At 45.1% G+C, this 18,054-nt stretch overlaps 1 protein-coding gene and 1 pseudogene across 1 annotated transcript in view; both read right to left on the reverse strand.

The window, feature by feature from the left end:
• The window catches only part of SNTG1 (syntrophin gamma 1), a 357,968-nt gene that overhangs the window by 329,220 nt on the left and 10,694 nt on the right, over window positions 1–18,054 (reverse strand). The window lies entirely within an intron of this gene.
• LOC102513383 lies at window positions 3,710–4,255 on the reverse strand (annotated as a pseudogene).

Below are 18,054 nucleotides of genomic sequence, written 5' to 3' on the forward strand. Positions count from 1 at the left end.
TCTCACCCTCCTACCTGTGGCTGAGACAACTCCAATTGCTCAAAAATATTTCAAGCAAAATAACCAGTAATGAAAACATCAGCAAAAAGATGAATGGCAACCATAGTTACTAATGTTCACACTTAGAAAATGAATGCACTTAATTACAATTAAAATACACTAGAGATATGACAACCATAAGTAAAATAAGCTCAAGAAAATGTCATTTTCATCACTGAAAGTTTGAGATGAGGCAACCACACACCTGTTCACGAGCCACACCTGTAACACGAGTCAGGGTTGCAGAAGGGCTGACTCTGATGAGTGGTCCTACTCGGATATGACACTCACTGTGCTGTTTTTGTGAAAGCTTTGGATGGTGCTGCCTTTAAAAGACTTGAATTAGCTATTGCTACATGGAAGCAACCTAAACGTCCATCGACAGAGGACTGGATAAAGAAGCTGTGGTGTATTTGTACAATGGAATACTACTCAGCCACAAAAAAGAGTGAAATAATGCCATTTACAGCAACATGGATGGGTCTGGAGATCATCATACTAAGTGGAGTAAGTCAGACAGAGAAAGACAAATATCACATGATATCACTTATATGTGGAATCTAAAATGTGACACAAATGAACTTATTTACAGAAACAGACACATAGACATAGAAAACAAACTTATGGTTACAGGGTAAAGGGAATGGAGAGGGATAAACTGGGAGTTCTGGATTTGCAGGTACTAACTAATAGATATAAAATAGATAAACAACAAAGTCCTATTGTATAGCACAGGGAACTATATTCAATATTCTGTAATAAACCATAATGGAAAGAATATTAAAAAGAATATATATACATAACTGAATCACTGTGCTGTACACCGGAAATTAACACAACATTGTAAACTGACTATACTTCAATCTAAAAAAAGACCCAAAAAGTAAAAAAAAAAAAAAGAAAAAAAAAAAAGTCTTATTTGCTTTATCTCCTGAGGCCCCACTTTCACAGATGTGTCCAGAGTCAGGCAGGAGTAACGATGCTGTCAGTGCCCCTGTGCTGTGCATGGCCTGGGGCTGCCTGTGGACCACACGCCTCCCGGCCACACCTGCTTCCTCCCTACGCTGGACCTTACTTACAAAGCAGCAAAACAAAGGGAGATACAGTTATTTGGAAAGAGCAGGTCTGGCAATCTAGATAATTCAATCAAAGGACACGGTTTGGGTTGTTTGTTTTAGGTTTCGCCTCAATGACACAAATTGGCTCAGTGGGGTTCTGCAGCTCACCAACTGTACAGTGTATTTTGCTCAAACTCCAAAATGAGGTTTTTATTACTGTACACATAAGAATACGAAAAATGTCTGCCTGCAAAGTGTGAAATAAACCAGATAAGAAATTTAAGTCTGTATTTTCTGTATGAAACAAATAGCCACTGACCCATGCAACATGGTGGGGGATTTCTTTGATGAGAAAATCCATCCAGCTGGATTGAAGAAAAATGTGGCACCAAGAAGAAACAGGCATCAATCTAAAGAAAGCAGAAGAAAAGTGGTTTTGAAAATAAGATGACATATCTGGGCCCTAAAATTATTCTGCCAAGGACTTAGGAATCTGGCCAAAGGCCTCCCCTCGCCTACCGGCCCTCTAGGAGCCAAGCCTGGGAAAAGCCTGTAAGTGGCGTGTATCTCCATGGTGAGATCCAGATGCACGTGTGGAAAATCGGATCAGCAGTGCGGGGACCACGGCACTTTTGCAGTGCCTCGAGGTTTTGTCTTGGTCTCTCACGGCAGAGAGTGGTGCCAATGGAACTGACATTTAAAGCAGAAAGTCCACCAAAGTCGAAGGAATACTAAGCACTCAGTCAAAGTACAGCCCGTGAGCCCATCTCCCAGGAAAGGAATGCGGTGCCCAGCGACCACGGGCCTTCGCTGTGACTGCAGACGTCTGGACCTCCTGCCTGCGGGCTCGGACCTGCGAAGGCAGCCGCCCTCTGCTCCTCAGTGTGGCCGGCAGTAAGAAGGGCCGATCACACCTGCCTTTAAAGGTGCAGGAGGGCTCCCTTAGACGTTTTTAAATCCTGAATAAACACATTGAATCCAGAAAAGACAACAAACTAGTGAAGAAAACAAAAAGAAGCAGACTCATGGATACAGAGAACAAACTAGTGGTTACCAGCGGGGCAGTGGGGGCGGGGCGATTTAGGGGGAGAGAATTATATCGGGGGGGTTATTATGGGATTATATGAGATCATGTGTGTGAAACTTTTGAGAATTATAAAGCACTATAGAGTTTAAAGAATCTTTCATTCAGTAAGAAAAAGTTTAAAAAATAAAAAATAAAGCCTGGGTATGGACATAGTGTTTAGTTAATTACACTTATTATTTTGTTTTTTAGTCCACTGACTGTTTATCTCTCCTTTCACTGGTAAAACATCACTGCTTTCCCCTCTGGAGTGTTGGCGATGATACAACAGAATGATGAATTAGACAAAACTATCTTCTAGTCTTAGTGTGACTGCTAACTAGCTGTGTAAAACCAGGGTAAAGACACCTTTTTTGGTCTCAATTTAACTATCCTCAAAAATAAAAGTGTTGGAATAGGTAAACTCAGCATTACCTGACAACCATAAGATTATAAGGGTTTTCTGAATAACCAAAGGAAAAAGAGTTTTGGTAGTGTTTAGACAGCAGATTTATATCATATAATATTTAAAAAAGAGTGTGGTGTGAGTTTTTGCAAGTGGAGAAATGCACATATTCAAAACAGTGACAATATTTTCTAGAATTCTTGGAGAAATTCACTTGCCGCTGAGCTCTGAGAAGTGGGTGACGCCTGGAGAGCACTGGGCACAGCCCGCGTTTGGCAGAACGTGGAGGTGAAGACGGGCAGATTTTCTACAGGTCGGATCCAAACCAACTGCCCAGATATTCACGGCATAATCAAATGTGTTATTTTGTGGAAGCAAGATATATCCTTTTCATAAAAAATACTAAGGTATTAATAAGCTACCTTTGACTTCGTTAGCAAAGAGTAAGCATTTTCCCTGAATCCCTGACTTCATTTTAAAAGGAGAAACAGTAGGGAGGGCTAGAGGAATAGCACACAGACTGGAAATAGCTCCTGGTCAAAACCTTAACTGTCGTGGTTAAAACGGGAAGTAAATTGTTCCTTTTATCAGCCATGAGTCACCAGGCATTTGAAATGGTCAGTAATCTATCTGCCTTTAGTTTTAGTAGAAGTGAAGCAACTAATATTGAAGATTTACCGAAAGGGGAAAAGTCTGCGTGGAACCAGTGAAACTGGCTGTCCTCTGAACTTTCCTTAAGGGTCAAAATGTTGCGATAGAAACTGGTACATTCTTGAGAATTCAACCAGTAATAACTCCATCCTTGGAAGTGTTGCTGGAATAGGACAGTTTAATTACCCAGAAGTGTGTGCTCACAAGCAGTCCCTCAGGCAAGACAGGCTCCCCTGAGCACTCGGAATTTAGATCTCACTCATTACAGCGGAGAAGTAAGGACCTCAAAGGCATCCAGTGAGTCCACGTATCGGGCAACACAACAGGCTTGCTTGCTTGCTTGCTTGCTTTTTTTTTTTTTTTTCTGCAGCTTGGTGATCACATTTATTGGAAGGGATGGAGAAAAATTAAAATGCCATTTAGCTTAGGAATTTGCTAGTTATCTGCAAATCGACTTATTTCAGGAATGGAAGAATGCTTGGTCATTTCTTAACATCGAAATGTACACGTTTCTCTTTTGAGTGTCTTCTACATTTACAGAGGCAATCATACAAAGTCTCCTATTCTCCACACAGGACAAATTCTTTGTTTCAGCCAACTCTCAGGGGTGGGGCAACCAGCACACCAGCATCTCCCCAACAAAGAGCATCGGAATATTCCATCTTGTCGATTTACGTATCTCTTCACGTGTCTCCTCGTCAGTTTCTATAGCTGTCACAGCTTCCTCCTTATTTCCCAACATCATATTCAAATGTTGATCATAAGCACGTAACCTGCCTCGAAGCTCTCTGTCGTTTCTATTTTCATGCAGGTTCGCTCATCCAGGCTGAGCCTGATGAGAGCCCCCGGCACTCCTACAACGCGGGTCACTTGTTGCTGCTCCGTGTCGTCCGCCATGTTTCAAACCCTGCGCCCTTTCCAACAGTCTGTCTTTTCAAGAGCCGCTCATCGGTCTGAACGGGTAAAGTGAGTCCCAGCTCTCTTCACGTGGATTCATGGAATTCAAAATACCTAAGTCATTGAGATCTCATGATCTGAGCTTCCTGCCCATAAGAAAAAAGAACAGAAAAGAAGAGGAAAGAAAAGAAAAGAAAAGGAAAGAAAAGGAAGAGAAGGGGAGATCTTAAGGAGATCAGTGAATCAGAGATGAACCGCAAAGCCAAGCGGAGGTAACTACGCTCGGTCCAGCGCATGAGGGCTGGGCACTCATTCTTAATTTGCGGTTAAACTGTAAATCGTCCTTTCTGCATGTGCAGATGTTTTAAGGGGACCTTTTCACCTTTGTGGCACTGATCATTGACCCATGTCCTTGTCATTGTGCCCTACGACTTCAAATGACTCGTTAGCAAGTCTTTGGTGGACAGCGCCCCAGCCGGCCTCCACGCCAACCGCACGTCCGTCAGCAGCTCCAGCCAAGGAGGAGGTGCTTCTTCAACCGTCATGCCTGGCTGGAGCTCTGTGCTGGCTCTGCTCGGGGACAGCCACAGGGACAGCCACAGGGACAGCCACAGGGCCTTCACCTACCTGGCCTGAAGAAGCTCTGGGACCAGGGCAGGAAGGCCAATGAGTGAAGACCAGTCCATCTGTGATGGGGAGAATCTGGAACCCTTAAGGAAGGGGCACACAGACCATGCAGGACCTAAAAGGCAAGGAGGAGAGAGGGGCTGGCCTCCTCCACGCCCTGAGCCTGGGAGCTCCGCAGAGTTGACAGAGTCAAGGCAGCCGTGCAGACAGTGGCTTCTTCCCAACACCTCCAGCAAAGGACGGACGACCCTCCGCCCAGAGGGGCTTCCCCACTGCCACCAGGTTAGTTTAACACCCACCAATGAGCGTTAGATGTCAGTCACACAAAGCAAAGAAAACCAGGAATCTACGGAGAAAGGAAGATGGATGAAGTGGGTCACTACCAAAATCCAGTGGCAACAGGAGGCAGAGGACACTCCAAACCAAAGATGACGGTGCTTCCTGAGGCGCGAGCACAACACCCAAAGGCAGAAAATGAGAACATGCTTGCCAAGCTAAACTATTCAGTAGAAGACTGGAGAATAAGACAGGAATTGCGAAGTGGAAGTTAAGTCTGAAGAGGTCTTTCAAGCCCATGACAACACCGTCAGGGACAAGCTAACAGATCTGAAGAAGATGGGGATCTTGTCAGAACAGCTGCAGCGGCCTGCGGGAGGGCACGTGGACGTCTTTAAGGCTAGACTTGCTCAGCGCAAAACGAGGAGAAGAACCCACCAGGAACACGCCGAGAGTGCTTTCAGGGCTCCGGCTCAGAGCGCGAACTTAGGGAACGCCAGGTTTCAATAATAAAGTGTTAGTCCGCGTGGATTTCGGCGACAGAGATGTTATGAGACTAAAATGAGAGATCAAGTGAAACCATCAGCGATGTCTGTCCCACAACTGTTCAGCTCAAAACCTCTTCTGCATTCTATTTTTAAGCTGCCAGATTTTAAATATGACAACGAACATATGTATGTTCACACATGACTGGGACATGAGGCTGTGCACCAGAACTGACACGTTCTGCCTGACTGTACTTCAATTAAAGGGAGAAAAGGGGCGGGGGAAGGTGCCAGATTTTAATATTAACAGGTTTTCAGTATGGCCAAAATACTGTTTATTTGGAGAGTGTGTAAGTATCTTTGAGTATTTTCCTCTAAAATCCTAAGCTCTGGTGCTTGAAGTCAGAAATCGGTGATTACGACCACACAGTCACTCCTGAGCCAACCTTCAACAGGGACTTAAAAGTCCCCTAGCAGCACATGCCACCGATGCCACCGATGTTCAAAGCGTGTTAGTTAGAAAATAAAATACATGCATGAAGACAGACGGCATCTGGGGGTGGGGGTTGAAACGTCCTTGGGTTTTAAGAAGAAGCCTCCTGCCTGGAAGGTGCCATTTGCACCGTGTGCATTCCCATCACTAGAGGAGGGGTGCTCACCTCGCAGTTCACTCACCATCCTGATAAAGACCGTGTGACGGTGACAGTGCCTGCCTTCACCGACACAGCCCTTTACAGGTTCCCAAGTCGCCTCATCTCACCGGAAATTTAAGAGGCCTTGGATGGTTAGTGTCAGAAACAAACAGTCGCCTCTAATTTGCAGACTAAGAAACTGAGCATCAAAAGGACCAAAGAACCTGTAAAAGGGTGTGTGGCTGTAAATCGCACGCCTACATTTAGCAATGAGGCATCCAACTTTTGGCCTAAAGTTTTTTAAAAATCACTATGTTGTTTCTGTTTCTTGGCTTAATTGCTTAGATGTGTGCCTAGTAAGTGCTTCTTTTATGAAATACTGAATTAGCTTCTTTTCTCCAGTAATCACTTAGGGCTTCTTTTCATCATGTCCAAAATATTTTAAAGAGATAAAATAGATACTTGGGGAACACTTGTTTTTATTTTTTTCTTGCAATTTTGTGAGTATGTAATAAGATCAAATGTCCCATTGCCAGTTATTTCGGATCAGTTTCATGTTCTGTGAAATAGTTTAAAGGAAAAGGTTGTAATTATATTTCATATGTTGAAATACACAGAGATGAAAACTAGTATAAACATTTTATGCTAATTCTAGTTAAGGTGAAAACTCAAGAATTTATATAGTTATATTTATATTTACAATGACTCCTAGAGAACGTTTTCATGTAAATATTAAGAACATAAGGATGTACGAGGGAAGACCAGACACCTGCTAACATCCCCCCCGCTGCATCGGTGTCCCCAGCTCTTCACGACAGAGAACGTATGAACTCCGCCGCTTAGAGACGACAGGAGCTCAGAGAGCACTCGCAGGACAGACACTTGTACACGTGTTCAGTTCACTCATTTATGTCATCGTGACACGTTCCTGAAAGGCTACTGTTATTACCTTTTGATTTCCAGATGAGCGAACACTGGGGACAGGACTCACATGGGTGGCACAGACAGTGAGAGCTTGCCCCAGCCCCCAGCCCCGTCCTTCCTCTCGTGTCCCGTTCACCCCAGCACTTTTCTCTGAGGTCCATCTGCCGTGTTTATCTCATCGCTGAGGGTGGCTTATAACCGCACTGAGGACAGAAGTCAGAGTCTCGACTCTCCTTTAATTGCTGGAGCACTTAAGGGCGCTTCATTTTCAGTAGGTATGTTCAACATGAATTTAGAATAAGTTACTGTAAAAAGTTGGAAATATGAATATTTATGGGCATATTCGTTTTAAGAAGAGAGAAAATGATATGTAATTGAGAAAAAAAATTGAATCCAACTAAAGGTAACATCTCCTAAGAGTGGTTTAACAGAGATACAAGGTTCGCCTTTCCACGGTTCAGATCATGTCTCGCTAAAAGGAGGAATTATGTCATGTACTGGCAGATTTTCATAAAACTGACCAAGTTCAGATTACACCAGAAGGCCCAGTCTGACTCACGGAAGCACTGTGAGACTTAATTCAGTTTCAAGTCTTCCTTCCCCCTTTTCCAAGTAAGAAATATTCTCTTTTCTATTTCATGAATAAAGAAAAAGAAATCCTCAAGTCACTTCCTTTTGATTTCTATGAAGTAAAAGCCACCACCACCACTTTAAAACTAGCGCCTGGAAAATACTTAAAATTTCCAAGAACTCAAGCAAAACTCAGAAAGGACTGAAGTGCTTAGTAAGTGTGTACATTTTACCACCGTGCACACTTCCCAGGTGTTTCAAGGTTTTCTTCCTAGATTCCCACTGAGGCGCAAACTGGTCAGACATGTACTGAATTATCTTAGCTGTGAAATTATTTAAAACATTTTGCCCAGCTGCGGTAATAGATTTTTCTGTGATGGTGAGCTGGAGATTATTGTCCAATAGTATTGGATGAACTGCGAGGTGAGCACCCCTCCTCTAGTATCCAAGAGTTAGAATTCATCTGGACAATAAAAGGATGCTGACGGTGACTGGCAGGAAGGAGAAAGCTGTTCTGAAAAGGAAAATCTTCAGAGGAGTATGGCGTCTTCTTCCAGAATTAATACTCATGGTCTGGAAGCTGGGCCAGAGAGAGGCTGTGACACAGATGCAAAGAACAGCAGCTTTGGACTCCGAGTGAGTCGGCTTCTTGGCCTTTCTACTTGGAGTGACCGGGAGAGACATTTCATCTTTCTGGTCTTCGCTTACGTTGTTTGCAATAAAAGAGGATGCTCGCGATGACCTGCTTTCGTGCAGAGATCAGATGTGGGAGGGACGATACTCTGAAGTGTCGTCCAGGAAACACTCCCGCCCCCACCCCTCCCCCGCTGCGGGCAGTCCCCTCCCGCCGCGCCTGCGGGACTTGGCCCTGCCGGCCGACAGCGGACTCGCAGTGACCAGAAGGCCAACTGGGGCCATGAGGAGGGTGATCTTGGCTGCCTGGTCGTGCTCCACGTGTCACTGTGAGGACGAGACCCTGGTAGCTGCCGCCCCTCAGTCTGGCCCCCGGCAGGCACACCGCACGTGGGACACAGGACCACCCCAGCCTGACTCTGGAGTGGGGCTGAGCCCAGCACGGCTGGGGGGACAGGGCTCACCGCAGACTCACCAACGCCAGAAGAAAGGCTTGTAGGGTTGGGTTGCCATGGGTCACCTGCCTTAGTGAGCGTCTTTGGGGTGTAGAAGGCCAGCCAATCAATGAGAAAGGTTACACCGGCCCCCTGAACCTTCAGAGCTGTCCCATAGCCGACATGTGCCTCTAGAAATAAAACCTGTTGCACCAGGAGCCCCAGCAGAGCGCAGAGGGGGTGCCGATCTGGAGGACACCTCCCTCACCAGGGACTTCCAGGCTCCAAGGGGAATCCCTCGACCACAGAGCCCGGGAGGCTATGAGAGTGAGTGTGCGTGTCTGTTAGCACCAAACTAACTTAACAAACCTGTAACACTGCTTTGAACATTGCAGGTCCGAAGACTAAAGTTGGACTAAATGGTACTTAAGTGGGATACGACGTGCATAATTATTAGGTACTCACTCAGAATATTCATCACACGACGAGAGCAAATTATATGGTAATTAATGTTTAATGGGGAACTTTATGATAAACGTAATAATAAACAGTAGTTAATATTCAGATTAACTGTGTTTTTTAAGGTTTCTTCACTTTGGCTTTTTCATATATATACACACATACACACATATAAATACATTGGTTTTGCTCTTTTTTGTTTTCCATAGAAGGCAGAGGGGCGGTGCTGTCAGCCTCCTGGGCCCTGGGCCCTCCTGGCACCTGCCGTCCTCCCAGGAAGCCCCGCGCTTGGAGCTCCTTCTGGAGCCCAGTGCCCTTCAGGAGGATAGAAGAACTGGGGGCGGACGGAGCACGCGGAGCAGCTGGAGAGCAGGTTGTCAGTCTGGTTATTTTAGAAGCCAGTTGACTGACAGCTTAAGAGAGTCATTTCGTTGACATGATGCCTGTGGTTGCTAAGCCACCTCGAAAGACGGGTGGCAGAAATCAGACGTACAGACAGCGAAGCATGGCACGTCGCTTTCTATCATGTGAGCACGTGTTGTGTGTCTGCTCAGTGGCCGACGGCAAGGGGCTGCTGAACCTGTGATGAGACCACAAGGTGTGGCACACGGTGCTTGTCATTCTGCTAAGCTATTTACTGGCATCTGACTATAAACAGACCATTTACAGATGGGATTTTAATGGTTGAAAAAAACCAAAGAGATTCTGTAATGTGTCAGTAATAATGGAAGGACACATACAAGTGCTACCGCATTGACCTTTACCACCAGAATAGCAGCACTGAAGCTGTCCAGGATGTGAGAGAGCGGAGCTCCTCACGCACCAGCGGAGAGAGCGAAAGCTCACAGCAGTCTGCCCGCACTTAACGAAATTAAAAATGTGGAGACCTCTGACCCAGCAAGCTCACGTGTCCTCAGGAGGCACAGGCAGGGGCTTTCCCCGACCACTGTGCACAGCATCTGGTCACTGGGCACAATCTGGGTCCACCCACGAGGTGGCGGGTCACTAGGAGGGGACGCTGTGCTGCGCTTAGGAGGGCTGAACCCCAGGCGCATAGACAACACGCTGAGGGGAAGTGGCAAACAGAGCCAGACGCTGGCACGCTGGCACGATACTGTCTGTGTAACTGTAACAACGTGACCTATTTATAGGGTAGTTCCGTATTCAGAAATCCTGACCTCTACCTCTCCCCTCGCCTCTGGCCACAGGACGCTGACCTGATAGACTGTGTCTTCCTTCCTCTGGATTCTGCTTGGATGAAGTCAGTGAGAGGCACCAGCAGGAAACGGGAGGCTGGGGAAGAGAGTCTGGGCCGTTTGTTCTCGAGTCCCCTGCCTGCGAAGTCCTCAGAGTGGCAAAGTGACTTTTTAGGCAAACACAGAACCTGGCAGGCGCTGTCCACAGAGTCGCCCTCCCTGGGAGCAGGTCGGGTTCCCAGGCTCCACCCTCTGCCCCTGCAGGCACCTCCAGGAGGGCACCACTTGCTCTGGCTGTTTCCCCATCTTCTACCCACACTTTGTAAACAATCCGTTTTCACACCCTTCGAATTAAGTCCTTTCAGCGAGCTAAGTTGCCTGCTGATCGCTGCCTGCTGGTAAGCAGCGTAATTATCTTAATTATCTAAACTATCACGAAGTCCAAGAAAACAATGGGGGAGAGAGAGAGAAAAAGAGAGAGAAGTGGGTGGGGAGGGAGGGAGGAACCACCCAGACGTTAGGCTCATGCGTGCAGGACAGAGGTGAGTCTGAATCCTGGCTACGTGGCCATGGTCGTCATCTGGGTCCCCAGTCTAACAGACATGCAACCTGCGGCTCCTTCTGTGGGGTGGAGAGCGCAGCCGTCCCCTACCTGCTAGGGGCCCTGCATGGATTAAATCAGCTACGCCACGCAAGGTGATCAGCAGTGTGGTGCTGGCTCTGCCGTTCTGGAGTGACCCGAGGGGATGACCGCATGTGAGCCCGGAGAGGCAGGTGGGCTCAGCCTGGGAGCAGCTCTGCTAATGTGGCCCAGGAGTCACCCTGTCGTTGAAGTTCAGAGGTGAGGGCGTGGAAAGGTCAGGGTTTGTGTTTTAGGAAATGCTTCCGAGAGTGGCATGGGTTTGGAAGGAGCCAGAGGACCAATTAGGAGGCTGCGGGCACAGCCGTGGAGGGGAGAAGCCAGAGTCAGAGACAGACACGAGGTAGGATTGAAGCCGGGCGATGACGGAAGATGAGGAAAGAGGCAGAAGACAGAGCCAGTGACCCTGCCCGGATCCCTAGCCTGCAGGTCTGGCGGAGTAAAGAAACAGAAGAACTGGAAGGAACTGGGACAGTCGTACAGACAGGGAGGGACAGAGAGAACACGGTGTCACCAGCAGAGCCGAGCAGCTCTGTAGAGAGAAGTGGGAAGTCCGGCTCTGAAAAGGGCACGCATGGCACTTGGTTGGTATTTTTCATGAACCCGTTCAGCTGTCGTCTCTCTTGCCTTCTGTTTATTGGAAAAGGCTTGTCATTCATCCCACCCTTTCCACACTCTGGACGTAGCTCCCTGAATCTGGGGGGCTGCTTCATGTATCTCTCGTTCCCCACATTTCCTGCAAAACGGAAGCCCCCCACCAGTGCCTCCAGCAGGAATGTAACTCAGGCCACACAGGTCATCTTACATTTTCTAAGAGCCACCTTTCAAAAGTACAAACACAGAAAGTTAGTTGTTGTTAGAGCCTCGGTGAAGACAATTGACACACAGCAAATGCCCATATTTAATGTACGCGTTTAAAACTATCCCCACAATCAAGACACTGAAAATGTTACTTGAACCAACTTGGCAATTTACATTTTAATTACCAAACAGGAAGTGTACTTCTGCCATTCTCTAATACTGCAGGCTGCGTACTAATTCTTAAAAGAATATTAAGTTCACTAAAAAATTCAATTCGTAGCAAAAGCAGCTTTGATACTTTCAGCCACCTGTATTTTCAAGGCAAATAATCAGAGAAGCCACCTATAAAAAATAAAAGAAAATCTTCCTTTTATCTAAATCAACGTTAAAATTTATTTTTAAAAGGCATCAATTTGGCTGACATAATTTTGGCCAACCCTGTTAATGGCCCTTACCCATGCACCGAGCCTTTAAATTATATCCATTAGTTCACTGTGACCTCGAGATCCTCACATTTCAGAAACTCAGCTACTGCCAATTAAGCTCATGTGATCCGTTCCAATTAGGATTCTATTCAGCATTCACAGACATTTTTAAATTTCAACGTTAATTAGTTTTCATTGGGTTCATTTTCACATAGCCAATTAGTTCCTTTAAACTGTGAATGCCAAAGTTCATGGGCATCCACATCCTTTGAAAAATCGGAGAAACTGTAGCAGGGCATTTACAAAACAGGAAAGGCACAACCATATCTCATGGTCCAGTAGGAGAAATGAATGGAGAATTAAGATGAGAACAAAAATTGTAAAGACCACAATGAGGGCGTGTGCCGGGCTGTGTGGAGAATGGCAGAGCTGGGGTTGCCCTGGCCGAGGTGCTGAACTCCAGCTTGCGTGCACGGAGCCAGAGCTGCAGGTGGAGGACAAAGAACCATGACAGGTGCACTAGAGAGAGGCCACAGCCAACGGACACTCAGATTTGGGTGCTGCAGACCATGGTTCAATGCCTTGGCATCTGTCTTCACCAGGCCTGGGAAGGCGGGGACCAGCAGCTCTTTGGACAGAGCCACCTCCTCCGCTGGGGTGCTTCCGTCAGAGCTCTCCCTCCCCACAGGGGCCCACTTGTCCAGACATCCCTGCATGTAAAATCTCTCTGAGAACTGCCTGTTGCTTAACACCAGAAATGAGTGGTGGCTCCGAGGGCCCTTAATAAGGGAAATCGTATGAGGGTCACTGGTAATACACTTCTTTCTTCCTTTCATTAGAAGGCTCTGCAAACACTTCTCAGAAAATGACATCAGAACATCCAGGAGTGCTGTCACACACACACACACACGCACACACATACACACACAGACACACACACATACATGCACAGATACACAGATGCACACACGAACACACACATACACACACATGCTCTTCTAAGTCACTGCTCTCTCATTCTAGAGATGACATGAGGATGCAGAAAGTCTGGAACATGGTCTAGAATCCATACTTTCCACTAAAAGCCTCAGAACTGCATGGCCAGTTTGATTAGCCCTTTGTCTAGACTACTTTTTTCTCCCCTCAACTTTCACGGTCCTGGACACACTAGTGCTAAGCGTGTGCTGGCCTGTTAATTAAGTTGTTAATCCGTGTGACCCAGGCATTCTACCCCCAGGGATATTCCCAAGAAAACCAAAATTACGTGTTCATGTAAAAACGAGTATATGAATGTTAATATTAATGGCTATTCATGACAGTCAGAAAAACAGAAACACCAAAATGCCCATTAGCTGATGAATGGATAAACCAAACCTGGTATGTGCTTGCAACGGGACAGCACACAGCCGTGTACATGAGTGAAGTCTGCATCCATGCGACAACCGTGGGTGAACTTTGACAACATTAAGCTAAGTAAAAAATGCCAATCACGAAAGACCACGTATTTTATGATTGCGTTTATAAAAAATGTCCAGAATAGGGAAACCCGTAGAGATAGAAAGTAGTTTAGAGTTTGCCAAAGGCTCAGAGGTGAAGAAAATGAAGATCAACTGCTAATAGAGACAGTTTGTTTTTGGGTGATGAAGGCATTCTGGTCTCAGACAGCAGTGATGGCTGCATGACCTCGTGAACACATTGAAAACCACGAAATTATAAATCTTAAGAAGGTGAATATTACATTATATGAATTACATCTCAGTTCATTTGAAAAAAGCAGGAGTTAGCAAAAAGTTATCAGTAAATCTAGAAAAATGCTGACTCCTTTAAAAACCAGCCATAATGACTAGTCTGAGATGGTTAAAAACAATATGGAACAACACGACACTGAACCTCAGTCGTGACAGTGACGTTAGCAGTGAGTCTAGGTGAAGGGTCTGCAGGTTTTATTGTATGATTCAACTCTTCCGTAAGATTGAGATTTTCAAACTAAGAGGTTAGAAATAAGGTGAATGGGATTGTATTGAAATTAAACAGCAGAGCAAAATTTACATGTAGTATCAGTCTTCTTTAAGAAGGCAGACAACCTGCTTGTTCCACTCATATTTTTGAGCACTTACTACGTTGCAGACAAAGTGCCAGAAACTCAGGGAGACCAGATCTTTGCATAACTTTGTAGCTCATTTTCTTTTAGTGGTGAATACTATCCCATTGTCTGCGTACCACAGTTTATTTACCCATCTACCTGCTGAAGGACATCATGGTAGCGTCCATGTTTTGACAACTATGAATGAAGTTACTATAAACACCTGTGTGTGCAGGGTTTTTTGTAGACATACATTTTCAATTCAATTGGGTACTACCAAGGAACACAGTTGTTGGATCTTGTGATAAAAGTATATTCAGATTTGAAAGAAACCACCAAACTGTAACTCAAAGTGGTTGTGCCATTTTGCATTCCCACCAGCCGTGAATCAGAGATCCTTTTGTTACACATCTTTTCCAGCTATTGAATCTGAAGCAACCCATACATCCTTCACCCAGTACATGGACCAAAAAATTGGTGCATCTACACCATGAAATACTACTCAGCAATTAAAAGGGATACACTTCTGACATACGCAGCTACTTGGGTGGATGTCAAAGGTGTTATGCTGAGTGGAAAAACAAAAGTTAGAATCGAAAGATCATATACCATAAGATATCATTTACATAACATTCTCAAAATGACAGAATTCTAGAAATGGAGAATGGATTTGTGGTTTCCAGGAGCCTGGGGACTGGGTCTCACTGTTAAGGGTTGGAATGAGGAATTTCTATCATGTTAATGAAGCATTCTATATCTGGATTGCGGAGATGGCTACGCAAATCAGCACGTGGGGTACATTACATAGAACCACACACACACACAATGAGTTCAGACAAACATGGATGAACTCTAAATAAGATTCATAGCCTACTTGACAGCATTGTGCCAGCACCAGTTTCTGGGTCTGGTACTGCACCAGAATGACGTAAGACGTCACCACTGGAGGGAGCTGGGGGGAGGCTTCACAAGGAGCGATCTCTGCAGCATCCTTTGAGTTTATTATTATTTAAGAAACAATTTTAAAAGTGACCACCCAGATAAAGCCCTGCTGTCCTCAGCAGTGTCTCGGTGTCCCCGACAGACATTCAGTCTCACCTGCTGGAGATGCTGGAAGACTTATAGCCCGCCTCCTTTCTAGCTTCTCAACATCCCAGGTTGCTCATTTACCCTGAACCAGGGCTCCAGAAGGAACCATGAACAGTGTTCAGTTTTCCTTTACCATCTTTGGAGCAGCAGCATTGATTAAAGCATAATGTATGGCTATTTATTCCAACTTGAGCCACAAACTAAATCTGAGCCTTTAACGCATTTCGGAAGTGTCCCGAGGGTCAGCTTCCTAACCTGACAGCCCGCGTGGATGTCTCAGCCCTTCCTTGTGATGACTTTGTGACTGGATACCCTTGCTTCACCTCGTCCGACTCTGGTCTTCCTGAGGTTGGAGACCAAGCTTCGTCCTTAAAAGGAATCTGTACTGTACCATTTACATGCCAAGGCGGCCTCAAATTACCTGTACAAACTGAAACTGGCGACTTGTGAGCTGTGTGTGCCTTTGTCCACCAGCATTCTGACCACTTGACATTGAAATCTGGATTTTGGCAATGCCAGCAAAACAAGTATGGAACACAGATTATTTCTAACAAGGCATTTTTTTTACTACAAAATACATTCAACTTTCCTTATTAAAGACTCAAAATTTTTAAATGATTGGAATACTGTATCTTCGTACATTAACACACAAATCTTGTTCTGTCATTCGTAGACATTTGTAAACATTTAAAAAGCTTTCCAATTCTTCACTTTATCAGTTACACAAGGAAAGCATTTCACTGGTTGAGCAGAGCTAGCTGATATCTCATTCACTAAAATTTAACCTGCCTCCAACTCTCCTTCAAAATATCCTAGAAAATTATAGATCCACTGGCATTACATAGACATGCGTATTGCTTTAACAGTCCAGCGTGTAGAGCTCACGGTGTCCTATAACGTCTTGATTCAGGATCACCTGCTACACATTTACTGCTAGCTCACTTTATAACATGCTTTATTAAAAGTCATTAAAACCTGCAGCTGCATCCGTAATTATTTCCTAAACATAAGGAGCGCTTTTATAAATGACCTCCTTGTTCAAAATACTGCCATACAGCTCACAAACTCTTTGTTAGAAGCCAGAGAGCCTTTATTCTTTACGAAAAGAGACGCTCAGTAATTCATCCGAGGCCAAACCTTTTTTTTTTTTTTTTTTTTGGCCACATTACAGTTTTGTTCCAAATGCTCAACTTCTATGTTCATTAAGAATCATTATGATACGGTCTCAGATTGACGCTCAGGACTTGTATCAACTGGAATGCCACCCCGCTCCTAGGATTCACCCTCTTAATGTGCATCTGGATGAACTTGAAAAGCTCAGTGATTTGGCTCAGCTGAGCACACGGAAGGGAAGCTCCCATGCAAATATTCTGAAGGAAGAGACCGCGTTTCATTTGGAGTTTTGTCAGTTCTGCTCAGGAGAAAATAGCCCACTGGGTGGGGGCTTTATGTGCTTGTAAAAATAATGTAAGTGATCTCCAGGCTCCGTTTAACTGATTGCTCCTTGATTATACTGCTTTTGTACAGATCCAAAAAGAAGAAAATTTCACAGAAATTAAGTTTGGACAAGATTTAAAGAAATTTCATTTTTGTTGGGAAAAAAACATTGAATTGTGCTTAACAGAATTGCTTATTTCTCAAAACAATTTCATTTCTTCCTAAGCATGAGTGGTAAATCGACACCTGTCAGCACTGTTGACAGTGTCCCCTCAACGACGCAGGCTGCCTGTGATGTGGTGGGCAGAACAGCATGTGATACACAGGCACATGCTTGGAACATGACCTACAGGGAAAAGGGAAGAGGCTCCAGGCGATCCTCCAGGTGGAGCAGCAAGAGCAACAGAACGTGAGAGCAAACAGTGAAGCGGGCTCAGTACAACTCCTGGTGAGTTTGTGGAGAAGCACGAGAAGGCTTACAACCAAGGAGCTGCGTTTACTGTGCTCATTTACATCCAAGTCATTGCATTTCATAATCGGCAAGAAGTTACTTCCATTTCTCAAATAAAACCGGGACAAAAATAGCCAATGGCCACTACATTAAAATCTCAGAGAACACTTTTTACAAATCTATAACCAGATAACTCCCTGTGATTGTGGGTTGCTAACTTGCCCATCATTGCCAAATATACAGATACGGTACAGGGATTCCATTCAGATAATAGCTGATAGCACTTTTCAAGGGTGCAGCGCCCCCTCTCCCACTGCCCTGCTCCCTTGTCCACAACTCCTACCCTCTACGGCGTTAGCTCACACAAACTCTTTAACAACATGTCCCACGGTGACTCAAATGTGACTCATTGGCTCAACGCAAAAACCCACATTAACGCTCTGAACCATCTGACTCCGTCAGTGATGAGGGAATAAATCTCCCACTGTTTGGTAGCACATTAACTCCTTTGGGTTACTGGTGAGTCTTTTAGTGCACTGAGAAGGTAATTTGCTAAATGGTGCTCTGTCGGTTTAGAAAACTTAATTGGCCTCCAGAAAGTAGATAATTTACTCCCTTTGGACCAAGATAAAATCAGGCAACTACCTGGAGAATTTGAGTGATTGGAGGAAGGAATTTGAATATTAGACAAAAACACATTTTTTTGTTTGCCTGAATTCTCTTGGAAATTCCAGCTATTTCCACGGAAGGGGCAGTGTTTCTATGTCACTCAGCTCAT

The sequence above is a fragment of the Camelus ferus genome, chromosome 29 (assembly GCF_009834535.1).
Source record: "Camelus ferus isolate YT-003-E chromosome 29, BCGSAC_Cfer_1.0, whole genome shotgun sequence".
NCBI classification, from domain to species: Eukaryota; Metazoa; Chordata; class Mammalia; order Artiodactyla; family Camelidae; genus Camelus; species Camelus ferus.